Here is a 17,651-nt window from a genome sequence, read left to right on the forward strand (position 1 = left end):
CGCACTGCAGTCTCGGGGGTCTGCTAAAAGCCCGTCATCCCCATCGCCCCTCTAACATCTCCTGACAAGGTAGAAATGGCTATGGATTATGGTCAGAACCAACATTTTGCTTAATTCGTCCATCTTTTTATCCTATGAAGGTTGGACTGTTCGTCTTCCTTAGATTTTACATTAGAGACCAGGAGCTTGAAATCTAAGAAAGTCCCACAATCACCTGAGCGTCACCATCATAAAGTTTGACTCCGAGGTCAACGATCCAAAAAACCCCATACTCCTTACCTCCAACAAAATGGCTTCCAGCGCTCACACAGCGACAACGGTTGGCGGCCCCGTGACGTCACAATCGGTAGGCGGGGAGTGGGAGGGGAAGTGGTGACGCAGGTGATGACGACATAGCGACGGGAAAGACGGTGGAGAAACAGAGCAGGCAGACGAGTGCGTGCTGGGGGCTCCGCAGATGCAGGGGGAGCTGTGACCGGACAACTCACGTTTAAAAGGAAGTGGAGAGGCGGCGGCTTGTGGCAGTGAGGAGGCCACGTCCAGAGCAGAGGAGGCCGCGGCGGCTGTGCCCAGCTCGTGTATCCTGCACAGGCGGGACGAGGTGAGAACTCTAGGCCCCTTGTACCTCACCAGCCTGGCGCAGTGTTGTGTTCTCTGTGTGTGTCGTGACATAACTTACTGCGATATAAAGGGACATGTGACGTCATTGGGACAACTTATCAGAGACGACTGCGCCCCCCCCAGGGGGGTCCCTGCGTGGGCTGCGCCCGGTCCCCACGTAGGCTGTACCAGGGGGTCCCCACGTAGGCTGTACCCCCCCAGGGGGTCCCTGCATAGGCTGCGCGGTTCTTAAGTTGTAGTTTCTCTGCCCCCCCCCATTATATACCCCTGGCCTGTGTCTGGATATCCCTTTTTATTGGGAGTCTTTCAGTTGCACTGCCCCCTTGTGCCCTAGAGCTGTGTTCCTACAGCCAGTTCTATACTTCGGAGTTGGAAAATTGCATACATAACAACTCCCTAATGATCAGCAGGGATCCACTATCAATGCCGCTGTGGCACAAAGCCGTTTCCCAGCCGCCCCCTTACCAGGGTGATGCGTATTGTTGTTGTGGGGGCTCGCAGATATACCAGGGCATTGCTCAGTGTGCTCGTCACACCTCTGTCAGTGACTGTCACTCTGCCCCAGAGCACAGGCTGCCGGCATTTTGCAGTGTCACTCTCGTGCACTTGTGTGACCTGACAACGTTGCAGATAGTTGTCTGTATGGAGGATCGCCGGTGTTGCGGCCTCTCGTCTGGGAGGCTTTTTGTAGTGTCACAGTTGTTGTCTGTGGTCATAAGGTTTTCATGCATCTTCTACATGGGGTAAAAAGTTGCACAACATGTCTTGTGACCCGTCTGTGTGCACTGGGCCTAAAGCCATAGACATAAGCTAGTGGTTAGTGATTGGTTCCTTCTCGTGGTCGTGTTTTCTCATAGTCCAAGTGTATTTTTAATTCAGTAGGGAGAAGGAGATGACCTATGAAACTTCTAAAATCCACCATGATTACTTACCCATCCCGTGCCATATGAATTAGATATTTTCCCTATAAAGCGTTACTTCCATGGGAAAATATCTCAATAGGCTGCTGGACAGAGAGTCATATGGCGGTACAAAAAATCCAGAGCCTCCGGTGTCACCATGTAGCACTGAATTACTGCCTGGGCATGTAACATTGAGGCCTTGTCCCGGGGAGACGCCATCCGTATTAGATTAGTGGACTCTTGGCACGGATCAGTGGTTATGCTCCAGTAGTGTCCAGATGTAAACTGTGCATAGGGTCATTAAAGTTTACAACCGACGACTACTCCAGCTTAACAATGGCTGATCAGTATAGTCTCAGACCCCCACAAATCTAATACTAATGACCTGTTCTAATAAGTTATCAATGTCAGATGCCTCGACGATCCCTTTAAAACAAACTCCATAGAAGGTTATGTCTGCAGTGACGCTGGATTACTGGAATTTTTTGTTATCTCTACAACGTTGCTCAGGTGAAGATACAAAATTTCTTAATATACCGTATTTGTATTGTCACAGGTCCATCTGCAAATATCTGTGCCAGTCCCAGCAGCTCCACTTCCAGGCTGAGTTTGACACAAAATAGTGTTTCTAATATCTGCGCATGACCAGTCCTGTGTATGAAGGGGGCTGGCAAAATGGCATATGCCGACACACAGATGGAGTCTGGCCACTAAAATGAGCTCATCAGCCAGCCCCCTTCACTGAACTGATGACTTGAAAGCACTGGAAACTCTGCTGTGTCAAGCACAAGCCAGAAGTGCAGCTGCCTGATATCTAGAGATCGAGACAAGTTTCTCAAATCATCTGTAATTGTATACATTTTTATTTTAAATAAATGTTAAGAGAAGTTTTGCTAGTGGACTGCTGGGGTAGCTCTTATTCATTCATGTCTATAAACATTGTGCTGGAACAGTTTTGTTCCCCTTGTACGCTCTTTCCATCTGCCTGCTGCCATAGCTGGTAACAGTTGATTGATGGAGATGTTGGATCCCCAACGATCTGATATTGAGGATCTATCCAATGGCTAGGTCATCACTATAATGATGGAAACCCCTTTAAAGAGGTTGTCCGGTCTAAAGTGAAAAGTATGCAGTCACTGTGTGACTTTTGAATCCCCCAGCGTAGGCATTGTGCGCTGTGAAGATTCGCCGGTTTCTGAGCTGGGTAAGGCGGTGATGTATGCAATGTGCATTCTCCTGGGCAGAAGCAGTCTAGTGGGTATACTTAGTGGTGGAGTTCAGCTAATCCCCTGCCCTAAACATTTCGGGCTGCTGTGACCATATTGTAACAATCAGCGACTGGACGGCACTGCAGCTTATCGAGGTTGATCTACAGAGTAAATGCCATTCTTCTATACAGCTACCTTATGGATATATTCCAGCACTAAGGCTATAGTCTGTAAGATCAGCACAAATATACTGGAGTGTAATGCAGACTGGCTTGGTCCATGCTTGTGAGTTCTATGGATTATAGCAGTCTAGTGTCTATTATAGGGGAATTGGCAAGGCACAGGATACACACGTCCTCCCTCCCTGCATGAATCACAGAAGGAACAACACACTTATCATTGTCTTGTATTTGCTCTGCTCTAACCTGTGAGTGAGCGCTAATGATGTAGGTATACAAGGCCCAATCTGCCAATAACAAATACAGGGTGACACATGGCATTCAGGGCCATGCCCAGGGTAGAGTAATTGGATTTCATCTGCTACTGTTTCATTTGCATTTCTGTAAAGTTGCTTCTCATCTGAACAGTGTTCTCACTAGATGATATAGGGTATAAGTCTAAGACCAGAACTGGGCAAACTGCAGTCTACAGCCCCTTGGCTTTCCCTTTCTGGACCATAGACTGGGACAGTCAAAGGGCTGAAAATCAGATGTTCGCATCGCAGTCTGCTTGAATGCTGGGTGCGTCTCGCCTGCATAGAGATGCAGACGTAACCCTTAGGCTATTGTCACACACATTGTAGTTTTTTTTTCTGCTGCTAACTTTTCTTTGGCTGGAAAACAGCTGCGTTAAAAACACAGGTTTTGATGCATTTTTGCTACCTTTTTTTTTTTTTTACCACCCATTTCTTCCTATGGGTGAAAAAACGCTGCAAAAACTCAAATGCGTTCTGCTGCAAAAACGCTGAAAGTGACATGCTCCATTTTACAAAAACACAACCAAGTCACAAAATACGCAGTAAAAAAAATTCTGGTTTCTCAGACTTTTCTGGTACTGCAAATGTAGCTGAAAATTTGCATAAAAATCTGCCGCAAAAAAACGCTGTAAAACCCAACGTGTGTGAACTTAGCCTTTGGCAGAAAAAAGGTTCCCCACCTCAGATCTAAGGATATCTGGATATTGATCCCATCATTCGAGGGCCATTCAAAACGATTAACTTAAAAATGACCCTGCTAGATTTGGTAGCGCTGTTCCCAAGCTCTGGGTGCTTAACACTGCCCTTATCATGGTTCCCTGCTGGCGCTGTGATCAGCACCTGCAGGGACAATGATGAGGGTAGTGGTAGTCTGATCCCGCAGTGTCCCTGTTTAAAAATAAGAATAAAATAATAAAATCCATATACTCACTTGTCCGGAGTTGTCCCACACTGTAACCCGTATGACCGCTGGAGAAGAATGGTGAGAATGAGCCGCTCAGGAGCGGTGTCCTGTCACTCAGAGCGCAGCTCCGGAGCGGCTCATTGTCCCTGGCTCCTCTGTTTCAGCGGTCGCATGGATTACAGCGGGGGACATCTCTGGGCCGGCAGGGAACCATGAGGGCAGTGTTCAGCACCTGGCGCTTGGGAACAGCGCTAACTGTACACTGATTCTCAGGCGCCGGTATGTGTCACGCGGATGACGCATGGATGTCATCCATGTGGTACGTTTTGCAGACCGTGTATCCATTAAAAAAACAGACATGCCAGCGTGTGAAGCATACAGACACACGGTCCGTGGAAACGCACTGACATGTGCGCAGACCCATAGATTTGAATGGGTCTGCTCTTGTCAGTGTCTCTGGTACGTGTGGAAACTGTCACCACTTTTACCGGAGATACTGACGTGTGAAAGAGCCCTTAGTCAGTCAGGAGCTGCGGTCACAAGATGGAGGGACAGGACTGAGCGGTGGCGGGTGGAGCAGAAGTCGGCAGCTGGTAAGTACGGTCGGTACTTCCCAACCGTACTTGCCTTACCAATAAAAAAAACAAACCAATCGCTGGAGTGGTGCTTAAACAACTTTCTGAATAGTGTATACAGGTGCATCTCACTAAATTAGAATATCATCAAAAAGTTAATTTATTTCAGTTTTTCAATACAAAAAGTGAAACTCATATAGTCATTGCAAACAGAGTGATCTATTTCAAGTGTTTATTTCTGTTAATGTTGATGAATATGGCTTACAGCCAATGAAAACACAAGTTATTATCTCAGTAAATTTGAATAATTAACAAAAAACACCTGCAAAGGCTTCGTAAGCGTTTAAAACGGTCCCTTAGTCTGTTTCAGTAGGCTCCACAATCATGGGGAAGACTGCTGACTTGACAGATGTCCAGAAGGCAGTCATTGACACACCCCACAAGGTTCCTGTTTTCATTTGGAAATCAAGGTCCCAGAGTCTGGAGGAAGAGTGGAGAGGCCACAATCCAAGCTGCTTGAGGTCTAGTGTGATGTTTCCACAATCAGTGATTGTTTGGGGAGCCATGTCATGTGCTGGTGTAGGTCCACTGTTTTATCAAGACCAAAGTCAGCGCAGCCGTCTACCAGGAAATTTTAGAGCACTTCATGCTTCCCTCTGCCGACAAGCTTTTTGGAGATGGAGATTTCATTCTCCAGTAGGACTTGGCACTTGTCCACACTGCCAAAAGTACCAATACCTGGTTTAAAAACAACAGTATCACTAAATTCGCCTGACCTTAACCCCATAGAGAATCTATGGGGTATTGTCAAGAGGAAGATGAGACTCCAGACCCAACAATGCAGACGATCTGAAGGCTGCTATCAAAGCAACCTGGGCTTCCATAAAGCCCCCGTCTCACATAGCGAGATCGCTGCTGAGTCACGGTTTTGGTGACGCAACAGCGACCTCACCAGCGATGTCGCTATGTGTGACACTTAGCAGCGATCAGGCCCCTGCTGTGAGGTTGCTGATCGCTGCAAAATGTCCTGGACCATTTTTTGGTCTTTGCCCTCCCGCTGGTCAGCACACATCGCTGTGTGTGACCAGCGGGACCAGCGATCAGGCTGGTAACCATGATAAACAGCGCGTTACTAGGGGCACACGCGCACCTAGTAACCCGCTGTTTATCATGGTTACCACTCTGCTACGGTGAGCGGTAACCTCCCGCTCACCATAGCAGAGTGGTAACCATGATAAACAGCGGGTTACTAGGTGCGCGTGTGCCCCTAGTAACGCGCTGTTTATCATGGTTACCAGCCTTCTGCTTCAGCAGGCTGGTAACCAGGAGCAGGACATCGTGGAAAGATTCTTTCCACGATGTCGCTGCTCCCCTGATCGTTGGTGAGCCTGCCTGTTTGACAGCTCACCAGCGACCACATAGCGACGCAGCAACGATCCCTGACAGGTCGTATCGTTGTCGGGATCATTGCAGCATCGCTAAGTGTGACGGGGCTTTAACACCTCAGCAGTGCCACAGGCTGATCGCCTCCAGGCCACGCCGCATTGATGCAGTAATTGATGCAAAAGGAGCCTCGACCAAGTATTGAATACATTTACTGAACATACATTTCAGTAGCCCAGCATTTTTGTTTTTAAAAACCTTTTTCAAGCTCTTATAAAGTATTCTGTTTACTGAGATAATGGCTTTTGTGTTTTCATTGGCTGTAAGCCATAATCATCAATATTAACAGAAATAAACACTTGAAATAGATCACTCTGTTTGTAATGACTCTATATAATGAGTTTCACTTTTTGTATTGAAGATCTGAAATTAACTTTTTGATGATCTAATTTAGTGATATGCACCTGTGTGTATAATATTATATTTACACACACTATTCAGAAAGTTGTTTAAAAGCACCATATTGTACACACAAGTGAGTACACCCCTCACATTTTTGTAAATATTTTCATGAGATAACACTGATTAGTCCGTGGGGCTCTTCAACTATCATTTATAAAACTGTTTAATGCTGTAGGAGCTTGCATTTATGGTATACATGGACACACTGATTGAAAATCGTCCTATTTTTTTTTTTTTTTTTTCTTGTAAGTAGCATACAAAAGTCTGACTTTAGAGAGAGCTGGAGGGTGGGGGTTGTACATAGATTTGCAGTGTAGAAAGTATCTCTGGAAGGGCAGAGATAACTGCTGTAGACCAAGAGGAAATGAGTACAGTATAGTATAGGACCTGTGCTAATTCATGAAAGCAAGTGGTTACATGCAGACCTCACATACAGCCTACATTACTGAGAGTCACTCCTGCAAGGTAAAAATATGAAACTGGTTACAGGCTGTAACTGCTTGAAAGGGTATATGCACACCATCCGGACAGGCAGCATATTTTATGCTACGTCCAAAGCGTTGCGTTATATGAACGCAGGTGAATCCTCATGTGTTCATTGAAGCATGCGGATTCACCGCAATCAATACATTTGTAGTGATCGAATTTCTCTTGCGGAGACTAGCGACTCCGCAAGAGAAATTGACATGCAGCGGTTTGGAAAAACGCGCCGCATGTCCTTGTCTGCGGGTGATCCGCAGGTGCACAGAGACGCATAGTGGACATGGGATTTCTACAAATCCCATATCCACTATGCTGTAATATCTGGCCGCTGTGGGTTTGACGCTGCATAAACACACAGCTTCAAACCCACAGTGGCTCCTGACCATGTACACATACCCTTAGGGGTCTGAAAAAATGCAGGGAAGAAGATTGCAGCCTGAAAATTTAATGCAATTGGGTAATTCTGTTACCAAAGGGTAATCAGAATCATATTAAAATGACTTTTAAATGTCAAGTGTCCATCGCCTTTAAAATGGTACCTGTCTAACACAAATAACACTATTTACTATCTACAGTTAAGTGGCTTTAAAATGCTTCCCAGCTGTCATACTGAAAGCATGTCCACTAGGAGGAAATTAACAGTATAGTGACTAACTCCTCTGTGCATGTCCTGTAATTAAAAGCGTGCGGCTCCTGGAAGGATGTAAGATCATTTCCTCTCTGTAACCGTGCTGCAGACTAAAAGCCCCATCACACTTAGCGACGCTGCAACGATACGACCTGTCAGGGATCTTTGCTGCGTCGCTATGTGGTCGCTGGTGAGCTGTCAAACAGGCAGGCTCACCAACGATCAGGGGAGCAGCGACATCGTGGAAAGAATCTTTCCAAGATGTCCTGCACCTGGTTGCCAGCCTGCTGAAGCAGGAGCAGGCTGGTAACCATGGTAAACATTGGGTTACTAGGGGCACACGCGCACCTAGTAACCCGTTGTTTATCATGGTTACCGCTCACTTTAGCAGGCTCGTAACCATGATAAACAACGGGTTACTAGGTGCGCGTGTGCCCCTAGTAACCCAATGTTTACCATGGTTACCAGCCTGATCGCTGCTTCCGGTGGTCACACACAGCGATGTGTGCTGACCAGCGGGAGGGCAACGACCAAAAAATGGTCCAGGACACTTTGCAGCGATCAGCGACCTCACAGCAGGGGCCTGATCGCTGCAAAGTGTCACACATAGCGACATCGCTGGTGAGGTCGCTGTTGCGTCACCAAAACCGTGACACAGCAGCGATCTCGCTATGTGAGACGGGGGCTTAACCCTCTATCTGCAAATAAACAACATTTTAGCACATGACAGGTTCCCTTTAACTCTGACATCTGTCATGCCTACACATGCTGAGTGCGGGTGCATGGTATGGGCTCATAAGTGGAACTCCTTTCATAACTTGGCGGAAGACAACTGTTATACATCTGGAATCCACCTCTAGCAGCAGCGACTGAATCATGCACTCGTTGCTGCTTATAATCCCTTAAATGCCATTATCAATGTATGGCGGCAGCATTTAGATGATGCACTCAGGGTGGCATACCATTTCTAGTGCCCATTGAACCCATTTCCCCCTCCTTCACCCACTCCCCAGGGTGCAGTTGTGGGGTTCTGAGGACAGATGGGGACCCCATGGCTGACATTTTTGTGTGCTTGTGAGTCTCAGGTTTGAGCCTTTCTTCAATTAAAAGTAAAGAAATAAAAATGTGTTATTGCCATGTCTGCAAAAGACTGATCTATCGAAGTATAAAATGAATTAATCCATATGGTAAACACCGTAAAGGTGGGGGGACCATTTTAAATGCTAGAATTTACACCTGCAAAAAGTGACATAAAAAGCAACCAAAACATTGTATGTACGTAAACAGTCACTATAAATGCCAGCTCAAAAAACTCACTCATGCAGTTCCATCCACAGAAAAGTATAAAATATTAGTAATGTCAGAAAATGAAGAAAAACCATATTTCAAACTTTGTTTGAAAATGTTTTTCAACCTTTCAAATAAAGAAAAAAAATTCTAACCTGAAGAATCAAGGTAGCTGGTAATTTTAACTGACCACCATAAAACTAGACCCCCCAAAAAAATAATGGTCTTTTCCCTTTTTCTTTTTTTTTTTTTTTTTTTCTTTTTTTTGCATTTCCCCAATCTTCGAATTTTTCTGTTTTCCATTATATTCTATGGTAAGGTAGCGTCATTCAAAACTACAACTCGTTCTGCCAAAAAAGAAAATCTCCTATGGTTATGTCAATGGGGGGAGAAAATAGAAAAGTTATGGTCTTTTACCGAGAGGAGGGGAAAAAAAAGTTCAAAAATTGTCTGCACCAGGAAAGGTTTAGAGTAGAATACCTATGGGGACATTTATGGCATGGGGGGGCTTTCTCCAATGTAACGTCATCTAAAGAATGGGACGCTGTCAGTGGAGAGGTGGCCAGAATTTCCAATCATTTGTATGGGATTACTGGGCCCCCCTCTCCACCGCCACTAGTGCACGTCAGGGCCCTGTTATCAAGATAGATTCAGGTCATATGGGGTCTGTAGAATATCCTGTAGATATGCCATAATTGTACAAGATAGACTTAAAGGGGTATTTCCAAGTATAAAGCATTAGATGGCAGGTTCCTGCTGGATCACTGTGACTAACAGATGTATGCTGTCCCTGTAAATCTCCTGTTCCTTTTTTTTTATTTTGGGCCACTTGTTTTAGTGACCTTGCCCTCTAAATCTGTGAAGAATTGCAGTATTGTTATGATCTAATAACAGATTACTGTTTATACAACAGGCTCTGAAATTCCATTGTGATTGCCATGAAAACAAAATCACTTTACCTAATAAGGATACTAATAAGGTTAAGCTGCTGGTTTCATGAATAGCCTTTATTTTACAAGTCGAGCAGGAGATTAGTTGGTGTTAGAAATTGCAAAAACAAGGTAAATATTCACCATTACCCTTCTGTATGATGGCTGGGACTGTTGGTGAGATTCAGCGTGATGGCATATAGTTAGGGTCAGGGTCCAACATCCAGGACTCGCTGATCATAAGAACAAAGGGGACGCAGCACTGGTGAGGCCTCCTAGAGGTATTCCTTTGGGCTACGTTCCCACAGTGAGGTTTTGGTGAGTGTGTGTTTTTCTTGTTTTTACGCTGCATGTTTTTTAAGAAATGCAGGTAACTTATTTCAATTGATGGGTGCAGAAGTGGTGAAGAAAATCTGCAACATGAAAAGCTCATCGTGGGAATGTAGCCTTACAAGATGAGACCCCTTTAAATCCAAGTGCTGCTTCCCTTCTCCTCTCGCCTCCTTTATAATTGCCCTTCCTTACAGTGAATTTCCACTTTCCAACATGTGCACATATTAAACAAATTCCACATTTTTACACAAGTAAGAACTTTTGATATTGGACTCTAAATTCCCTTCATCAAATATAGAATTAAATTGCACCTTGTCCTGTCACACACAACCTGTAGAAAAGCATGGCCTTTCGGTCCGCCTCTGCAACACCATGTAAAACAGCTTTTACATCCCCCCCCCCCCCCCCCCCACCACCACCACCCCATCCCAGTCCAGTGTGTCCAGGAATTGCCCCAAATCTAATGCTCTGAAACTTGCTATTCATTTATTCATTTCTTTTTTTTCTTTTTGTGGGTGATTTCTATTTATCTGCATCCTGCCAACACTTTAGGTGCTGGAACTTCCTTTCTCTTACATCCCTGCATGGATTTCACCAAGTTCCATTTCCAAATGATAGCTTTAGCTACTATGCCCCCCTCAATAAGTGGAAGTTGCAGTCAGACAGGATTTTATGAAGGATCTCCTAGTTAAAGGGGTTGGCTTATTAAAGAAAAGGCAGGTCAGGCTCCTGACACATGGGTGATTTTTGCAGGAGGAAGCCTTATCTGGCTGGACATTTCCCTTGCAACAGCCTGAGAAGGCTATGCCCTCCCATTATTATATTTGTGTCCTAAGGCATATGAACTATGGTTCCTTTTTTATAAAACCAGCCCTGCTGTACAAGATTTGAAAGAGGAAAAAAAAAAAAAATGTTGGTGCTTTTTTTAGAGGGCGTGTCGCACCTGTCCACTGGTTATGTAGTGTAGCTCTGTGCCGTGTTTTTTTTTGTTTGTTTGTTTTTTTCAATAAAACTGAGCTGTAAAACCATGTGTGGGTTTCTCAACTCTTGTAAGACAACCTTTTATGGGCTTTAATGTAGCCTCCAAAAATGTGCACTACATAGGTGATGGGACAAAAGTCCCTGATGGCTGGACCACAGGGACCCTCATTGATTTTTAAAGACTGGGCTCTCGAGAGTCTGCACGGATTCAGAGTTGAGCATGTGTACTCTTTGTGAGTGCTGGTCTCCGCTGTCCCCAACGATCCCATTGAGAATGAAGGAAGCGGAGGTGTGCATGCTCTTATCATGAGCACATGGATGTGCTGGACTGCTAACCTATAAAATCCAAACTTTATTATAGATCAAGCCATTAAAAACTGATCCACATAGCCACTGATGTATGTAACAGAAATACCATCACGTGACGCGTTTAGAACTACACTAGTTTATAGTCACAGCATGTGTTTTGAAGTTGCATCAGTCACTGAGGAGCCGTTTACTCCGATATCAAGCAAATTTCTGGTTCTAGCTGGGAGAGCAGTTTTGTGATAACTTATCTTGGTACAAACTGTGTGCGTGGGTTGTTACCTTTTTTTTCTTTTTTTCCTCCTAGGCGTGGATGCATTTAAAGCACCGTGTGTGTTTCTCTTTGCAGAGATGCCACTAATCTAAGTTCCCTGACTCTAGTTTTCTACTCACCAGCCGCCGCCATCGTCTTCTTCTGTTCTTGGCACTGTTCTGGTCATCTTCTGCACCTTGTGACAACCCACTGTAAGTCTGAGAACCAGAATGAGGCCAGAAGAAGGCTCTTGTAGACTTGCATTGAGTTTGTGCCTGTTACCTCTGACTTCTGGTCAGTCAGAAGTTGAGATCACAAGATGGGACCGGAGTGGCGTCGGGAAGAGATGAAAACAGTGGCTGGTAAGCATAATACTGCAGTCAAAGAACTTAAATTAGTAGCACCACTCCAGTGCTGAAATCCAAAAACACTGGAGTGGTGGTTTAAAAAACAAACGGAGGCACACTTCCCTTCTGTCACCTCTGTGGAAGCAGTGTAGGCCACTCCGAAGCGCTGCACTCACTCAAAGCGATGTCTCTGTCAACATGATAGCGGAAGTTTGACTGGCTGCATCAGGTGACCAGAAGAGTTCATCCAATGATGTGCTTGACTGCTGCAGCCAATCCCTGCTTTAGGCCATGTACATATGTTGAGTATTTGGAGAGGTTTTTTTATTTGTAAGCCAAAGACAGGACTAGAACAATCAGAAAAAGTATACTAGAAACGTGCACCATTTCTGCATTTTTTTTTTTCCCCCCTGCTCCTGTTTTCAGCTTACAAATACCGATGTAAAATACTGAACATGTGCACATGGCCTTCCTGTTGCCATCAGGACAGCACAGACCTCGCTATTGGAGTTGACGCAGATCTATGCACCAAGAGTGACAAAAGGTGAGTTGCTAAAATAAAATCCATGGCTAGGATTGGACAACCCCTTTAAACCAGACAAATTGCTTATTTTTGTGAATGACCTATCTCCGTTGCTTGCCGCTGAATGTGTTTTGTGGCATTAAGAATAGGCGGAATGTGAATATAAATGACAATGATCTATAATTACTGTTCTGCAGGCAGCGCACGGTTCACGGCTGCCGTCTTTCACATGAAGCCCTTCACTATGTTTAGATACAATGAAGCAGAAAAGTAACAAAAATAAAATGTTATTTTTAGAAAATGGTGTGAACAATAACCCGCCTTCTGAAATCAGACACTAAAGTCATCTATTCTTTGCCCATGAGACACCGTGAAAATGTTTTTACTAGGTTGGCATTAGTGAAGGTTTGTGTGGGGTTTATACACGGGGCCAGGCAGTATGTTGCCTTTAAGCCTGTAGAGTAATTTTTCTAGTGCAGGGAAGAAAGCTTTGCTGTGAGTGCCCCATGTAAGCCATGAGTCGGACCCTCACTAGAATGGTTTTCCTAAACCCTGTTCTCCTCACGGAGGCTGGAGATTGGATGAAGTGGCATTGCAGCTCTATTTAGAAACGTGCTAAGTTTTTAGGCACATTCACTCTAAGGGCTCGCTCACATGAGCGTATAACAAGCCTGAGTGCTTTCCGATGTTTTAGCAGATAGCATTCTGTCCCATGTTATACTATTGAGCAGTGTAGATCTGCGATTATCTTCTCACGCCAAATCTGCATGAGAAAATAATCACAGCATGCTTGCGGGTGCGTTAGATAATCAGATCACGCGCACCCATACAAGTCTATAGGTGCGTGTAAGACATCAGACTGCACTCAGATGTCATCCGAGTGCAATCTGACATCCGCAGACACAGAGAATGGAGAAATTAAGTTCCATCTTCATACCTGTGATCCAATTCTTTCATGTGAGATAATCTGATCACAACTAAGATGGCACTTGGGTCAAACTGACCATTTGAGCTGAGAGTCCTTAACCTAATAAGCCCAATCCTCATGAATGATGGAATCTATGGCCGTCTGACCGCAGCCTAAGTTACATTTACCAAAAAACACTAAGGCCCCTATTCTTTAGGACAGGCATGTCATAATGAAGGGGTGTGGCGGAGTAAGACGAGCCTGATTTCATGAGACACCTCTTACAAGTGCCATCATACTCAAGTCAGAGACTGAGGCCACGGCCCCCTATCAGTATTTGGTCAGTATTTTTTCTCAGGAGTGGGTGATAAATGCAGAATTGGTGACTTGTTTCTATTATACCTTTTTTATCTGATAGTTCCTTACCTTGTTTTGGCTCCCACTCCTGAGAAAAAATACTGACTGGATACTGACCTAATACTGATAGTGGGACCGTGGCCTTGGTAAGATTTCTGGCACAAGGAACACCACATCTATAAATAAGGCAATGCTTTATATTTAAAAAAAAACAAAAAACACCCACATTAAATAAGTGACCGTAACCATTTTAACTACACTGTGGCTAGTTATGTAGTTTATAACTTTTATTACAGTAATGCTATAGTAATAAATATACAATTTGGGGTATATTCACACGTTGCCCTTTTGCCACAAAAAGCAGTGTTTTTTACAGTGCCAGCAAAGTGAATGAGGTTTCTGAAACCTCATGCACACGCTGCTTATTTTTTCCTTGCAGATTTGAAGCAGTTTCATATCTTCAGCATGTCAGTTCCCCTCAGTAAATGAGGGGAAAAAATGCAGCAAAAAAGCTTGTGTACAAATGGAGATTCTGATTTGGCTATTATCCGAAGTCATATTGCAAGACTCGTTAAAGGGCCGATTGTCACTTGTAGGATTGCTGCTTGCAATAGGTGGCGCTATATTGTTCAAGTCCTCTTTCTCTGAAGAGGCAATTTTGCATATGTATTGTGCAAAGCATTTTTCCTGCAAATACTGATTGTGTGCACATACCCTAAGGCTACATTCACACATCCGACTATAGGGCCGTGTGCTTAGTGTGTACATAGCATTTCATTGATTCTTAACCACCTTGTAAAAACTGATCTGTATATGCGATCAGTAAGATTTGGAGCATGTCTTCTTCTCTGTTTTGTGGATCAGATTCATCCATTTAACATGGGCGAAAGTTTGAACACCTTTTTACTTCACTGTTTCATCCTTTAACTGATTCATTGTAAGAGTCATTGCATAAAAAGTCGACCTGCTTCAGTTCATAAAGAGAGAAATTGAAAGCAGCATTGGGACATAATGGATGACCTGCAACAGAACGGTCCTTTTTTACATTAAATTGATGTATGAATGGCTGTAATTTTCTTCTTTACAGATGGGTTGGGAAGTGATGCTCCTAGGCTTATAAAGAGCGCTAATATCTGCTATTAATGATGGGAGGGAATGGTTCTGAATCAACATAAACCATACTTCTAGTAAAGATTTGTATCATTTTGCAATTTCTGAGCCACGTTCTTCTATCCTGACTTGTAAGACATCTGCCTAACAGTTTAGCATCATATTCTCCTCTCCACACCCTAGGGCAAGTGTGACCAGCAGCTGTCCTAGGCACAAATGGCATGGGGGCCGATAAATGGGGAGAATCCTCAGATGTGTCAGTAAATCATCGCCCGTTCTGGCTCCTGCATACCTCCCCACCACAACATATGCTGTACTGTACTAATCCTTACAGCAGACCCTACGCTGTTCCTCACAGAATTCACTTCTGTACATAATTATCTTCTACATTTCACCTCTCCTTTTTATAGCCTGGTAAACTTGGAGAATCTGTCCCTGACATTACAATCTATGTAACATTACAATCTATACATGTTATGTGGAGTGAAAGAGGTTTGTCTGGCTTTTAGGGCTTGTGCACATGACCGTATTGTCGCTCTGTGTGCAATCCAACAAAACATTGAATTACACTCTGATTAATGTTATTCTATGGGAATGTGCACATGTCCAATATTATGTCCCCGGAAAGAGTCTGCGGAAAAAATCACTGCATATCAGAGTGTGATCCAATATCCAGATTGCACTTCATCCATGCAAATCAATGAGACTGTGGTAACCATCGGACTGCACTCAGATGACATTGTGATCAGAGTCTGATTAGCATAATCGACCCGATTCATTCGGATGAGAGAATATACGCTGCTGTGACCTTGGCCTTATTCTGAAGGGCTGGGGATCTGGTGAAGACTCTGACCAATCATATTCAATGTTACTCAGCGGTGGTTGTGAGGTGATATGGTAGGTTTAAAGGGGTTGTCCAGATCGGTGGAAGTTCGATTGCCGAGACTTGCACCAATCATCTGAATGGGGCACTTAAAGAGGTTGTCCATTACTTTTATACATTGAAGACCTTTTGTTCAGATAAGTAATCAATGTCTGGCACCTCCGCCGATCAGCTGTGATCGGTGTCTGCGCCAGCGGCTGCCAGCCAGAAGTTCTCACTTGCCGAGCTGCTTATTCTACTTGTAGTACTCTACAGTGCCCAATACACTGACACTGATAACAGCTGATCGGTGGAGGTGCTGAGTGTTGGACCCCGGCCAATCAGACATTGATGACCTGTCCGAACGATAAATCCTCAATGTAAAAGTAGTGGACAACCTCTTCAAATCTCCATTAGAATGGAGCGGCAGTGCGCCTGACCGACCATCGCCCCCCCCCCCCATTCATTCCTTATAAGGGTTGCTGAGCGCTGTTCTCCGCTTTTTTTTCAGCAACCCCGTAGATAGTGAATGGCGTGACGGTCAGGCTAACTACTGCCCCTCCATTCTAGCAGGGATAAGTGCCCTGTTCTGCTGATTGGTGGGGTCTGACCGTTGGTCATCGCATCAGTCTATAAGATTACTTTTCTTCACTTCACCCCTTTAACTTGAATCATTTTGGAGAATATATGCTGTACATCACAAAAGTGAGTACGCCCCTAACATTTTTGTAACTATTGGATATCTTTTCATGGGGCAACACTTAACCCTAAAACGCATACCTGGGGCCTAGCAGGCCCGCCCTGTTAATTGTTTTCTATTTTCTGCAAGATTACTTTAGTTAGAATTTTGAAACTCTAGGTATTCCTCAGGTATATAGTTGTTTGTCATTTTTGTTTGAGTTATTCCATGTTATTTGCACATGGGCCTAAAAGGCCCCAGGTATGTGAAAATGTAGATTTTTATGGTCATGCGTTCTAGGGTTAAGATATGACACTTTGATACAATGGAAAGTCAGTGTACAGCCTGTATAACAGTGTAAACTTGGTTCCCTCTAAATAACTCAACGCACAGCCATTAATGTCTAAACCACTGGCGACAAAAGTGAGTACATCCCCCTAAGAGACAAAGGCCAAACTGTACCCAAAGTGTCTACATTTTGTGTGGCCACTATTATTTTCAAGCACTGCTTAACTCTTGGGCATGGAGTTCATTAGAGCCTCAGTTTGCCACTGTAATCCTCTTCCACTCCTCCATGACGACATCACGGAGCTGGTGGATGCTTGAGACCTTGCGCTCCTCCACCTTCCTTTTTGAGGATACGCCACAGGCACGGCTGTGGAGTTGGTATAAATTGGACAGACACTGACGGTACAGTAGTTCAATGCATTATGTGCTGTAAATGTTTTCATAAGAATTTGGGAAAGTTATGTAATGTTCTATTCCTGATCTAAGGATCTCTGCTTTTAGTGGAGATTAATCCACTAAATGTACATTCTCCGTAGTGAGGCTGTGCTGTGGTGTCGAGGAAATTGAGGAGTCAGAGGTTTGGCTTACCAACTCCATAGCCCTGCCCACAGATGCTCATTAGGGTTTAGATCTGGAGACCTGCTTGGCCAGTCCAGCACATTTACCCTCAGTTTCTTTAGCAAGGCAGTAGTCATCTTGGAGGTGAGTTTGGGGTCGTTATCATGTTGGCATACTGCCCTGCGGCCCAGTTTCTGAAAAAAGTGATCATGCTCTGCTTCGGCATGTCACAGTACATGTTGGCATTCATGGTTCCCTCAATGAACTGTAGCTCCCCACAGCTGGAAGTA

At 44.4% G+C, this 17,651-nt stretch overlaps 1 protein-coding gene across 1 annotated transcript in view; it reads left to right on the forward strand.

The window, feature by feature from the left end:
- Positions 1-367: 367 nt before the first annotated feature.
- FBXO30 (F-box protein 30) overlaps positions 368-17,651 on the forward strand; it is a 37,468-nt gene continuing 20,184 nt past the window's right edge. The window contains exon 1 of the mRNA XM_073672543.1: positions 368-601. The gene's annotated coding sequence lies outside the window, so the exon portion shown is untranslated. The remainder of the gene's footprint in view (positions 602-17,651) is intronic.

Source organism: Phyllobates terribilis, unplaced genomic scaffold (assembly GCF_046119375.1).
Source record: "Phyllobates terribilis strain yellow unplaced genomic scaffold, ASM4611937v1 Scaffold_3__8_contigs__length_932513732, whole genome shotgun sequence".
In the NCBI taxonomy this organism is placed as follows: Eukaryota; Metazoa; Chordata; class Amphibia; order Anura; family Dendrobatidae; genus Phyllobates; species Phyllobates terribilis.